The 11,857-nt window shown below is 50.9% G+C and overlaps 1 long non-coding RNA gene across 2 annotated transcripts; it reads right to left on the bottom strand.

The window, feature by feature from the left end:
- Nucleotides 1-3,434: 3,434 nt before the first annotated feature.
- On the bottom strand, nucleotides 3,435-11,468 carry LOC121335930. 2 transcript variants are annotated; one of them, XR_005952672.1, is made up of 4 exons: nucleotides 11,363-11,468; nucleotides 10,799-10,862; nucleotides 7,464-7,619; nucleotides 3,435-6,687 (listed from the first exon to the last, which is right to left on the bottom strand). It is a non-coding gene; the product is annotated as an uncharacterized LOC121335930 (long non-coding RNA). The 2 variants fall into 2 exon arrangements; XR_005952671.1 differs by having other exon boundaries at nucleotides 10,799-11,462.
- Between the last annotated feature and the right edge of the window lie 389 nt (nucleotides 11,469-11,857).

An 11,857-nucleotide genomic window follows, 5' to 3' on the forward strand; every position in this document is an offset into this window, starting at 1 on the left:
GGGAGGGTGTCCTGGGCAGGGGGAGCTACTCTCCACCCACCCGGCTGCACCGGGGCCGGGCCCATGATCTCTGCCACCTACAAGTCTGTAGCATTGAGAGTCTTGACTGGGCTAAACAGATCCTGAAAATAAAGTAGCTCCAGACTGTTGAGGGCCTGGATTTTTTGTTCCTTCTTTGGGCTGGCATTGCATTTTTCCTTTCTTTCTCTTTTTTTGTTTGAAAATCCCCCTTGAATCAGTAAAGGCCGTGAGCAGTGTGCTGATTTTTCTTGTCTTTTCTTGTCTTGTCTCTTTTTTCTCATCTTTCCTTTTGTTTTCTTTTCTTCAGTCTCTATTTTCTCTTTTATTCTCTTTTTTCCCTTTCCCTTTTTTCCTCTACTTGTGCATACTGGTACGTAGTGGCAGCAGGCTGGTTTTAGGGCTGGAAAGGGGCATGGTTGCTGGGCCATCTTGGTGTGTATGGGTTTATACTGGGCCATACTTGTAGGTATTCCAGCTTTTGAGCTGGAAGGGAGATGGTTACTGATCTATTCTAGTCAATATAGGTTTATATGGGTCCATACTGGTAGATGCAGGGGGATGTTAGGGCTGGAAGGGAGGTGGTTCCCGGTTTATACTGGTGCCTACTGGTGGCTGCAGGGCCAGTATCAAAGGGCCGTTGGCAGGAGCAGTGTCCAAATGCCAACATCCATTGGCCCCCTGGATATAAGGGCTTGGACAGCCAGGATCAACAGCATGAATTTCTGCTGACTTGTTCAGCTAGCCTAGGTTGTGAGGTGCTTTTTCTGATGCCCTTAGTGAGACACTTGAGACTGAAACAAGTTGTCCATATCCTTTGTGAATCTGCTGCTCTCAGGACAGGGAGAAATGGAAAGTTGTCCTTTCCCTTTGCTCACACCCTGTGCTGTGGCTGACAGTGACAAGCTGTGGCTGTAGCCTCTGACTGCTTTGTTCTGTTTGACTGGAGGTGGGAGAGTTGGCATCTCAGCTGGCAGCCTCCCGAGAGTGCCAGGAAAAGACTGTGCAGAGAGCCCAGCAAGATGTGAGGGAGGCCCAGGAAGAGTCCAGGCAGAAGCTCTCGGAGGCTGAGCATGTCCAGAAGATGCTGGAGGAGGCAGAACATCGGAACAAGGAAGTGCAATTGGACAGGAAAGAGACCCAACAGGAAGAAGTGGCACAGCAAAATTCAGAATTGCAGGCTTCCTTGAAGGACCTAGAGTGGAAAAATGCCCTGCAGAGGTTTGATTAAACCTTCTTGGGGGTTTAACTTACTCCTTTTCCTTTCCTGCCTGCCTGGGGCACTCTCCTGCACCTTGCCTGGTCTCTTATGGGCAGAGCCCAGCAGGTGCACAGCCTGGGCTCTGCTCCAGCTCTCAGGCAGCCCTGTTGTTAAGGAAACTTGCCTGTCTGAGCATCCCCGAGGCACTCTGGCTGTCACACTCCACCACCAGACTGTTCCTGATGGGACCAAATCCCCTTTGCAGTGGATGGCTCAGGTGAGCTGAAGAGTGCCCCCATTGACTCCCCACACTCCCCCCACTCTCACACAGTCAGACCGGGTTTCCCACAGCAGAGTCTCACGTGTCTTGTTCCACAAAACAATTTATTTCCAGCGCAGGAACACAGATACAGCTTAAGCCGGTGCCTCCAGGGAGGGACCTTGAACCCCTGGGCTGTTACACCTTCACAGTCCGAGCACAGCAAAGTCTCAGCTCTTCCTCCCCAGGCCTGGCATCTGCCCTGTCTCTGAGTGGCCACTGACCTGGCTGTGCCACAGGTCTTCAGGCTCTTTGTCCTGCCCAGAGTCAGCAGGTCATGGGCTTTTTCCTCGGGCTCCGGCCAGCCAGGCCTCAGCCTGGAGCCCCTGGAGCTGGCAGTGCAGCTGCACCCTGAGCTGCCTGCACCAGGTGTATTCCTCAGCACCTGTGCTTTGCAGCTGCAGAGGAGTTGCACGCAGGGTCTCCTACTCGGCCTCCGGGACTGCACGCTGGAGCTGCCGGCGCTGCCCAAGCGCTGCCCCAGGTGCGGGTGCGTGTGGACGCGCCGTGGGGCTCACGGCCCTCGTGGCTGAGCAGGACATGTGGCACAGGGAAGCTGGGGCACAGCCGATGCTGCTCCTCCCCTGGCCGAGACGGAGAAGAGCTGCAGCTGGAGCGTGTGCCAGAAACGGCTTTGGGAGCAGAGGAACACCGTCCCTGGGCTGCGCCTCTCGCTGTTCCCCAGAGCCCCGTGGTGATCAATCACTGCACCTGCAACAGATTGCTCTGCCTGTCTCTTGCCTTTGTGCAAAAAGCGAGGCTGCCAGGGCTCTGCAGTGTAAAAGCTGCCCCAAGGAACCAGACAGGCTGGAGGAACGGGCACCAGAGACCTCACCAAATCCAGCCAAGAAGGGCTAGGAAGTGAGAGTAGATGAGAATACAAAAATCAGGACAGGGTTTACTGGGAAGGCAGCAGAGAGGTGTGAAGCCGCATCTATCTGCTTGTCCCTTCAGAACAGCCCTGGCCAGCTCCAGCATGGGCTTCAGTGGAGGGGCATTCTCTCCACTCCACGTTAGCAGAGAGGGTGCCTGAACACTCTGAGCCTTCCTTGATGCAGAGATGCTGGACAGCAAGTGGCAGAAGGAGAGAGCTGGACTCCAACTGTGGGTGCAAACCAGGTTTGTTGGACAGCAATAAGTTCAGAGGAACCAGACCGTCAAAGACCCTGGGGCAGAGCTTACAAGGGTTTTTGAAAGGAAGTTGAAATAAAGATGCAGCCTGTCTCCAGCCAATTGAGGCACAGGTGGGAGTGGGGAAAGGGAGAATGACACCACTGGACTGCCAATAGGGGACACTTAGGGAAGGGCTCCGCCACTGAACCAATCACTCGATGCCCTGGAGAGAAGATTCTAGAGGGAAGGGACGGATTGCCAAGTGATGGACAGGGCACTGGGGAGGGACATAAAAGGGGATACAAAGGTTGCTAGGGCAACTGGGGAGGAGGTAAGGTAACAGACAGAAGCTGGGGAGGAGGAGACAACCCAGTCAGAACCATTACACAGAAAGGAGAGGAGAACAGAACATTCCAAACACAGAGTACAACTTAGCGTAACTAAAATGTACAGAAACACAACACAACATTGGTGTCTGGGCTGAAGAGGATCCTGAGGAAAGGGGAGGAGAGGGCTTTCTGGGCTTTCCCTCAGCCCGTGCTTCTCTTCTGTTTCTCAAAACCTGACCAAGGAATCTCATGTTGCCAGGGATGGGCCAAATATCCAGTTCGCTGCAATTTCCCCAGTTGTGGCTGCTTCGCCATGACAGGGAAGAAGGTCTAAAAAGGGAAATGGGGAAAAGCAGCCCCCAGACTGGGCATCTTTGGAGTGGCAATTCCTCCTGTTCCTTCCTGTTGGTGAGGAAGCTTTGCCTGACAGAATGACATGACAGGGAGGGGGGAAGGGGCCTGTGGACAGGAGCTCTTGTTATGGACAAACGAGGCCAGACACTCTTCAGAGGAAAAGGATCTCGTTTATTTAAAAAGAGCTACAGGAGACAGAAGGCCCGGGATAGGCTCAGACCCCCACATGACAAGCCAAAAAAATAACAGTGTGTCTACCCAACAAACACACTGGACTCTCCAGGAAGCAAATTCCTCAAAAGAGCCCCGAAATCAACTGAACTTCCATTTTTATAACTCCCCTTTGGGTCCAGGATTGGTGGGTTTTGGATCCATGTGGTGATTGGCTTGTTTCTGGTGTTCCTATTGGTCTTTACCATCATTCATTTCTGAGCAATCATTTCCGTGGGGCGTCAAATGATTGGTTAGGTCTTTCATCCAATCTCCTTCTGCAGCGCTGGTTTTATTGCGCTGACTCTGTTTCTGGATGTTATTCTGCCCCTTTGGACCATCCCCCGCTGTATCCTGGACCCTTTAGAACTTGGAAAGAACAGTGACTAACCCCCTTAAAACAGTAACTCCCCTTCCCAAGGTTACAATAATCAACTCAACCTTCATTCAATACAAACTGACTCTCACTTACAACACTCTCACAGCTGGGTCACACGGATGGGGTGGCCCACAGGGCTGTCCAAAGAGGCCTCCAGGTGGGCCCCCCTCCCCCAGGTGTGGTGGGCAGTTTCTGTGTGACACAATGTCAGTGCGGTGATGTAACAATGCGGTGATGTGACATCACCATGATGTAACAATGCCCCATCACTGGGAAACCTCTGGAGCTCACGTGGGATCGCAGCACCACGAGAGCACTTGGAAGGAGCTGTGGAGCACTGCTCAGCATCACAGCACCACGAGAGCCCTTGGAAGGAGCTGTGGAGCTCCATCTCACTGCTGGTGTCCTGCCAAAAAGCAGAGGCACTGCTGAGTGCACTGGGAATTACAGGGAGGAGAGCAGTGGGCTGATAGAAACAGCTTAGCCGGTGAGCCTGGGGCTTGGGGGTCTGCTCTAGCGCCTCAGGACCTGTGTTCTCTTGCACCCGCTGTGAAGGATATTGAGCTACTGCCCAAGTGTCTGTGTCGTCAAAGATTGGCCACAGAAGACCACACCTGGGAGAACGAGATGCAGGTGAAATGGATTCTGACCTGCTCCACCTCCCACTCAGAGTCAAGATCCCTGTAAAACCCAGATCCAAGCCTGTCTTCTGCAGGGGAATCCTGGGGGAAAAGGTAGGGGAAAAAGAGAAAGGTAGAAAAGCTCTCCTCTTTTATGTGGTCCGCATCATGCAGAGTTCTTTAGGCCACCTACAGCAGGAACTGTAGCCCTTCAATCAGAAAGGGCTGGGCAGCAGGGGGAAGCTCCAGGCTCCCTGGAACACACAGAAGAACCACTTGCTTGATCTCTTCATTGGTTGCTCGCAGCTTTTCACAAGTACTATGTGGCACCACTTTGCTGCTCTCTCCTGTCTCCTTCATACTCTGGGAAATGTCTTTTGCAGCTCTACCAGCCATTTCCTTATTTCACCTGAACCTGCAATACAACTGCCTGCATGACCCCCACCTTCGGGACTACCACAAGCGCAAGGACATCCTGCAGATGCTGAAGAAACAGGGCTGCATCACCAGTGAAAATAAGGTAGGTTTGGACATCAGGCTAATCAAGAACAGCCCTCTTCAAGCGGGGCTCCCACAGCCCTTGCTGCAGCCGCCTGCTGCTGCCAGAGGACAGGGCCGTGCGCTGGTGTCCCTGGGAGCAGAAGCAGTGCCAACATCCCCCTGGCAAGCCCCAGTCCTGCCCTTCTCAGCCTGCCCCACACTGCCTGTTCAGCCCCAGCTGGGGGGACAGCAGTGGCCCCAACACCAGGGTATGGGGGGAGGGCTTGGAGGCAGCTCCTCTCCCGCTGGGGTCAGGCTGATTTAGGGAAGGCTGACTCATAGCCTGACAGTTTTTGGGGGATTTTGCCCTTGTCTCTCCATAGGTGATTTGCACTGTGAAGGAGTTCAACGAGTACAGGCAGTACCTGACCAGGATCAAGCTGGAGTTAGAGCAGATCTTGAGGCAAGAGGTAGGCAAAGCGTTGTGTTCAGAGGCATGGGACTGTGCAGGGCTGTGCTGCTGGGCCAGGCACTGTGGCAGGGAAAGGACTCCAGGCTGGGAGCTGAGCCAGCGCAGGGCACTGAGCTGGGCACGGGCAGCAGGGCCATGTGCAGGCACACACCGCACTGAGGGAAGCCCTTCTCTCCTGCCCTCGTGGCCTGGCTGAAGCCTGGGCCCACGGGAATCTTCAGCATGCAGGGGCTGAGTGCTTGTCCAGGCACCATGACACACAACCTGGTGTCACCTTTCAGGAAGGGCTTCTGCCGTTTCTGGCCAAATTAAAGGCTGGTCCCAAACTGCTGAGAGCCACTGACACTTCCTGCCAGGCAGAGCGGCAGCTGCAGCCTCAGAAACCTTCTTGCCCACCTCCACAGAAGAGCAAAGAGACCTCCCTGAAATCAGGGAGATTTAGAAGAGGGAAAGTAGCTTTAGACAAGAGCCAAACCTACTCCACAACTGAGCTGGGTCAGGAAGATGCCAGCAGAGCCACTGACTCCCAGAGGAAGCCGGACAACACTGCTGATGGCCTCTTTAAAGCTGTCTTTGAGCAGCTGACCGCAGCAGAAGCCCAGAAGGTCCAAGACATGGTTGAGACTGTTATGTACAAAGTGTTTGCGAGGCTGAAGGTTCCTGAGGACCAGCGTGTCAGCTTTTTAAGGAAAACTGCTCAGAGGATCAGAGGAAGTGTTTTCAGCAGCTCTGTGAGAACAGAGCCTGCAGAGACACCTCTAGACCACCAACAAGAAATAGAACTGGTGGCCAAGGAGCTTCTAGCAATGGTGTTGGAGATCTTGGGGGACCATCTGGAGTCCAAAGCTTCTAAGCCAGGGAGGGCAGCCAGGAGGAAGGAGAAGCCTGTTGACGGAGAAACCACCCAAGCCGACAAATCCAAGGAAGCCAAAGCAGACAGAGCACGTTTACACGCTTGCCTTGACAATCTCACCATCCAAGTTGTTAAGAATGTTCACTGCCTCTTGAAATCCATGAATCAGGTTGGAGGAGACTCCAGCTGTGAGTACACCGAAATCCTGAAGCTTCCCAAGGGTAAGGTCTCCAACAGACAGATGCAGCCAGGATTCCCTGGAGCATCCAGGAAGCAAGTGTGAGACTAAAGTTACCTCAGAAGGGACTGGCTATTCCAAAGGTGTGATGCCTGGGCATCCTGCAATGGTGAAGGGGAGCTTGGTGAGAGAAAGGAATCCAGCAAGCTCAGGCAACACTTTGGTTACAAGGACCACAGCAGAACAGATCATTCAGTCTGCATTAGGGTGGATTTGTAAATGTCTGCCTGTATCTCCCCCTGAAGAGAATTTCCATTGGCTTGTCCCAAACCCAGCCACATCCAAAGGCATAGAGGAGAGCTGTGCTGCTGAGGACACTCTCAACTCCATGGACCCACAGTTTTCCTGACAGCCCATCTCTCTGGAGGGTCCGAAGCCCCCTGCCCAGGCCAGAGCATGGTGCAGATCAGTGCACCTAAAGTTCATCTGAATAGAGCAAAGTGTGTGGCAGGAGAGCTAAAGACCTCCTCAGATGGCAAACCTCACACCCTTGTTCTATTAATAAAGTGTTTACTCCTAAGGCCTTGCTTGTGCTTCCTCCAAACCAGGCCAAACTGCATCTGCTTATCTTCCATGCTGTAACCTGTCCCATCCTCTTCCTTTCTGCATCTTCAGCCACCACTGCAAGCCAATTTTAAATGTGTCTTATGTTGGAAATGAAAGATGTGGCTGGGGGTGTATATTTTATTGCCATGTGTTAGAGTGGGGCAGTTATCTTCTGTTAATTGGGCAGTTTTCTTTATCTCTTCCACAACCAATCCTTCCTCCAGAAAATATCTTCTGTTAATGGGCCATTGAGTCTCACTGCATGACTGATAAAATTACATCATCCCCTTTTGAGATGCTCTGCCCAGAGGGAGGACCCAAGCATTCCTACCTGGATATAATCTGAGGGTTTGGAACACCACAGCCAGCCGTTTCCCACTGGATTCCAGAGGAGCAGCTTTCTTTTCTGTTGGATTCCCAGAAAAAGCAGGCCCATCTGCACCACCACTGGACCTTCAGAGCAAAACTCCATCTTTGTCCAGGATCCCTGTTCCAACAGAACCACACCTGTCACTGCAGGAGGACTGCAGCCACCATTTAATCAGACTACTGCCAACAGGGTGTCAGGATGTATTCTGACTGTCAGGGTGAAAAACACGTTTCACTCTCCTGTGTAAATTTGAAAAGTTTAATAAAGGACAATAGGAGACAAAGACAATAAAGCAAAGAATATGGCCCAGTGTGTCTTGGCACTCAACCAAGAGTACACCTATTTTGGAAACACCTTTTATATATCATTTGTATTGCATCAGCCAGTTACATATTCATAAACAATTGTGCATAGTAAACTTTTCCCAAAATGAGTTTACATATTCCAAGAACTGTTTAGCATGGCTTCTCCTCAGGTCTGCCTTTTTAGTGTGGTAATCACATATCCTCTGAACAGAGAGAGACATAGTTCTCCCCAGGATTTTTCTGGGGAGCTGTGAGAAGCTGTGAGAAAGTTCAGAGAAGAGAATGAGAAACAATTTTTATCTCCATTTGCTACACGTGTTGTTGTGTACATGTGGAATGTGTTATGGAGATTGTTTACCAAAGAGTGGTTTCTTAATTGGACATTGCATGGTGTTTGGATTGATTGACCAATTAGGTTAAAGCTGTATCAGATAGTCTGTAAAGGTTACAAGTTTCTTAATAGTATAGTATAATACAGTATAGCTTAATAAAGCAATTGATCAGCCTTCTGCAGTCATGGAGTCAATGCTAATTATTCCCCGTTCAGGGGACTGTTGCCATGGTATTTTAGAGCATGCGTATTCCTTGGTTGTGGTTTTAGTCCATTCTTATTGTAACCTTCAGTTTTTGGGCCTTAGACCACAGTCTTCAGACAGTGAGCACTGATAGTTGGCACATCTGTAGCACATGTCCTCATCATATGTTCATTGGATGTTATCCCATTCAAGCAGGCATTTTAACACAAGCATACTTATATCAGCTATTTCACTACTATGTCTAAGCTTAATTAACAACAGAAATAAAAACTGTATTTTTTCTGTGAGAAACAACTGCTCACTTTAAAAATTTTAAAGGGTTTATTAAACCTTAACAAAAAATACAACAGAAGGACTAAATAAGGAAAAACAGGCCTGGGAGCCCTGCCCCATGACTGCCTACCTAGTGGCTCATTAATAAAATGGCTGCTCTACTTTTTATAGCTTTGGTGTTGCATCAGGTAACCCTAGCCCCTCCCAAAGTCTGTTGGTTAACTCTTCATCACCATCCATTGGTGGGGAATGTGGGAGCTGGGCTTACCCATCCCGGAGACAAGGGGGCTCAGGTGGCCGTGGCAGCAGGATTGCGTGGGCGGCTGTCACACCAGTCACAGCCTGTGTTAGCAGTCACCAGGTGACATGTTACAGTGTCATGGCTCTGGTTGCAGTGTAACTGTAGGCACACAGTTTGTGGTAATTGGGAACTGCCGAGCTTCATCCCTAATGGACTACAGCTGTGCAGGACGGGTGACCAGTATTGAAGGTAATGGGACATGGAGTGCCGAGGTGCACTGACCAGTCACAAAAGGGTAGAGAGAGCACACAGGTGCAATGTGTGTGAGATGAAGGGTAGAAAAGGTTGTAGTGAGGAATAAAAAAGGGCTGATGCTTGAAGCCTTCTTTGGTATCGGTTGTACCCTCTACAGCAACATGTAGCATAATGTCCTAGGGTGACTTTATGATGCTGAATTGTATCCTCTTTTGTCTGTTTAGCCCAGCAATAAGTTTTGCACCTTTAAAATTAGATCTGAGAGTGAAGGGGGGAGAAGGATAAGCAGTGGAGAATGTCTGAGGTGGCTGTATTCAGGAACATAGAGACAAGAGCTTCAGCTTTTCTTCTCACAGACTGTGTTGTCTGCAGCACGGACAGCAGGAGAGAGCTCTCCTTTGCTTTTTAGTTAGATTTTCTTAGCTGTTTTAGGTATTTAGTTTATTTATTTTAGTTATTTTAATTATTTTTTCTTAGCTGAGGCAGAGAAGTTCCTCAGACTGTGGCTTTTCTTTTTCTTGGAACTGACTGTACCTGTTCTGGACTGAAAACCCAGGAAAAATACCTGGAGCTTACACCTGTGGCCCACCAGGGCCCAGGATGTGGCATTTTCTAGTGCAGGAGGGACTGATAAGAGACTGAGCAAGCCAAGCTATACCCTGTGAAAAGGACTTTCTGAATTTGCCATCTCTTCAGAACAGCAAGAGGTTTTATTAAATTTATTAATTTGTTATGCTTGTGAATACTTTGCTTGTTATATAAACAGTTTTTTCCCAGTTTCTCCAAGGAAATCTTTTACTGAACCAGTAGGGAGAGGGGCCGCTTGAATCTGCTTTCTAGAGGGACCCCTTTGGACGTTTCCTCCCAAATTTACCCTAAACCAGGACACATGCAGAGGCTTGGCTGAGGTAACTGAGTGATGCTGCGAGGCACAGCCCCAGTGCAGTGCAGCTTCACCCCAGGCTCTTGCACAGCATCACTGTGGGTGGCCTCAAGATGAACAGACCAGCATCAGGATGTGCAGCTCTGTGCTGAGACAGATAAGGGACTGAAAGTGCCCTCTGAAACTGTCACGCTCATCCTCAGGTCTTCACCCTCTTCTCTGTCATGAGGCAAATGATCAGCATTGCATTTGTATCTTTCCTTGCTAGTGCTCTGCCCTACCTACCCTTGTCCCAGGCTCTCCTGCATTCCACTGTTCCCAGAGGAAGCTCGGCTTCCTCCTACCCTCGTGGTTCCATCGTTTGGCATCAGTCATACACCTGTCCCACAAAAGCTGCATGGCTCAGCTCTGGGTCAGGCTGGCTGGCTCCATCAGCTTTGGTCAGTCCTTGGAGCCAGTCTGGCACGTGTAACATCCACTGGTCAAGCAATGCCTAGAGCAGCGCCCAGGGGCATTACCCTACAGAAAGCCCAAGCAGTTGGTTGTGTTAAAACACACAGCACTTCCTGAAGGTTGCACATGAAAGGACAGCAGAGTGGGGGAGGATAAGGAAAGGGCCTGCTTTCATCTCCCACATGGAGAGGAGCACACAAGACAGCAGCATCCCCCTTCAGAGACCTTGGAGAACCTGCAGGCGTGAGAAGCCAGGCCATGCAGATCCCGGTTGAATGGATAAACACAGCTGTGTAAGAATGAGCAGGGCTGTTGGGTGCCCCTGAGGAGAGACTCCAGGTCTTACTCACCTTTATTTACAACTCACTGGGAGCTAAGGGCAGAGTGGACCAACAGAGAACAGCAAAGAACTGCCTGGAAAAGAGTAAGAGGAGAGATCCTGGAAGTGGTCAAACCTCAAAGACAATATCACATGGGAAGCAGCCCGGTGCAGCTGAGTGAAGGACTTGGGGCTGCTGGTGGATGAGAAGGTGGACATGTCCTGGCCATGTGTGCTGGCATCCAGAGTCCTCTCCGTGTCCTGGGCTGATCCCCCAGTGTGGGCAGCAGGAGTGGGGGGCGGATTCTGCCCCTCTACCCACCTCAGGGGAGACCCCACCTGCAGAGTGGCCTCCAGCCCTGGGGCCCAGCACAGGACAGATGTGGGGCTGTTGGAGCACATCTGCATCTCCTTTAGCACCTCCCCCTGGGGCCGCTGCTGTTCAGCCCCGTCAGTTGCAGCACCCATCCCGCAGGGAGGTGGATGGGAGAGGACCCTCCCTCAGGGACTGGAGTTTAAATATCATGAGGCTGGTGCAAGGGGCAACATCCACAGCTGCTCCAGCTGCCAGGACCAGCAGGGCAGCTGTTCTCACCTACACTCTGCTGGGAGCTGTGCTCCAGCTGGCTTCCAACATCTTCCTCCAGCGCTCTGTTGGATCTGTCTCTCACACCAGCTCCTTTCCTGGACAGAGGATTCCCTGCAGGTGTAGGACAAGAACAACACAGTGAGCTGCCCTAAGTCAGGCAAGCCCTAAGTTTTTTCAGTGCCTTAACCCTTTTCTGCTGTGCAGTGCAAAGGAAGTAAAGTGAGCTGAGGAGCAAGAAGACACCAGCCAAAGGACCATCAGCTCCTGCCTTTGCCTGGAGAATAAGTCTGATGGAATGCTCATGGTAAGGCACAATTTCCTGCACTGCTCAAAGCTTCCCTTAAAAACAAACTTTACAAATGCCTCCACCTCAAGTTTTTCTTCCCAGATGAGGAAGTTTAATCAAAGAACAAGAGATTCTACACAGGTAGGGCAAGGACAACCATGTTTCCTGTGTCACTAGCCAGTGCTCTGTTCTCTAAACCAATCTTCCCCCTTTGT

This window comes from Onychostruthus taczanowskii, unplaced genomic scaffold, assembly GCF_017590055.1.
Source record: "Onychostruthus taczanowskii isolate IOZ18803 unplaced genomic scaffold, ASM1759005v1 scaffold210, whole genome shotgun sequence".
Lineage (NCBI taxonomy): Eukaryota > Metazoa > Chordata > Aves > Passeriformes > Passeridae > Onychostruthus > Onychostruthus taczanowskii.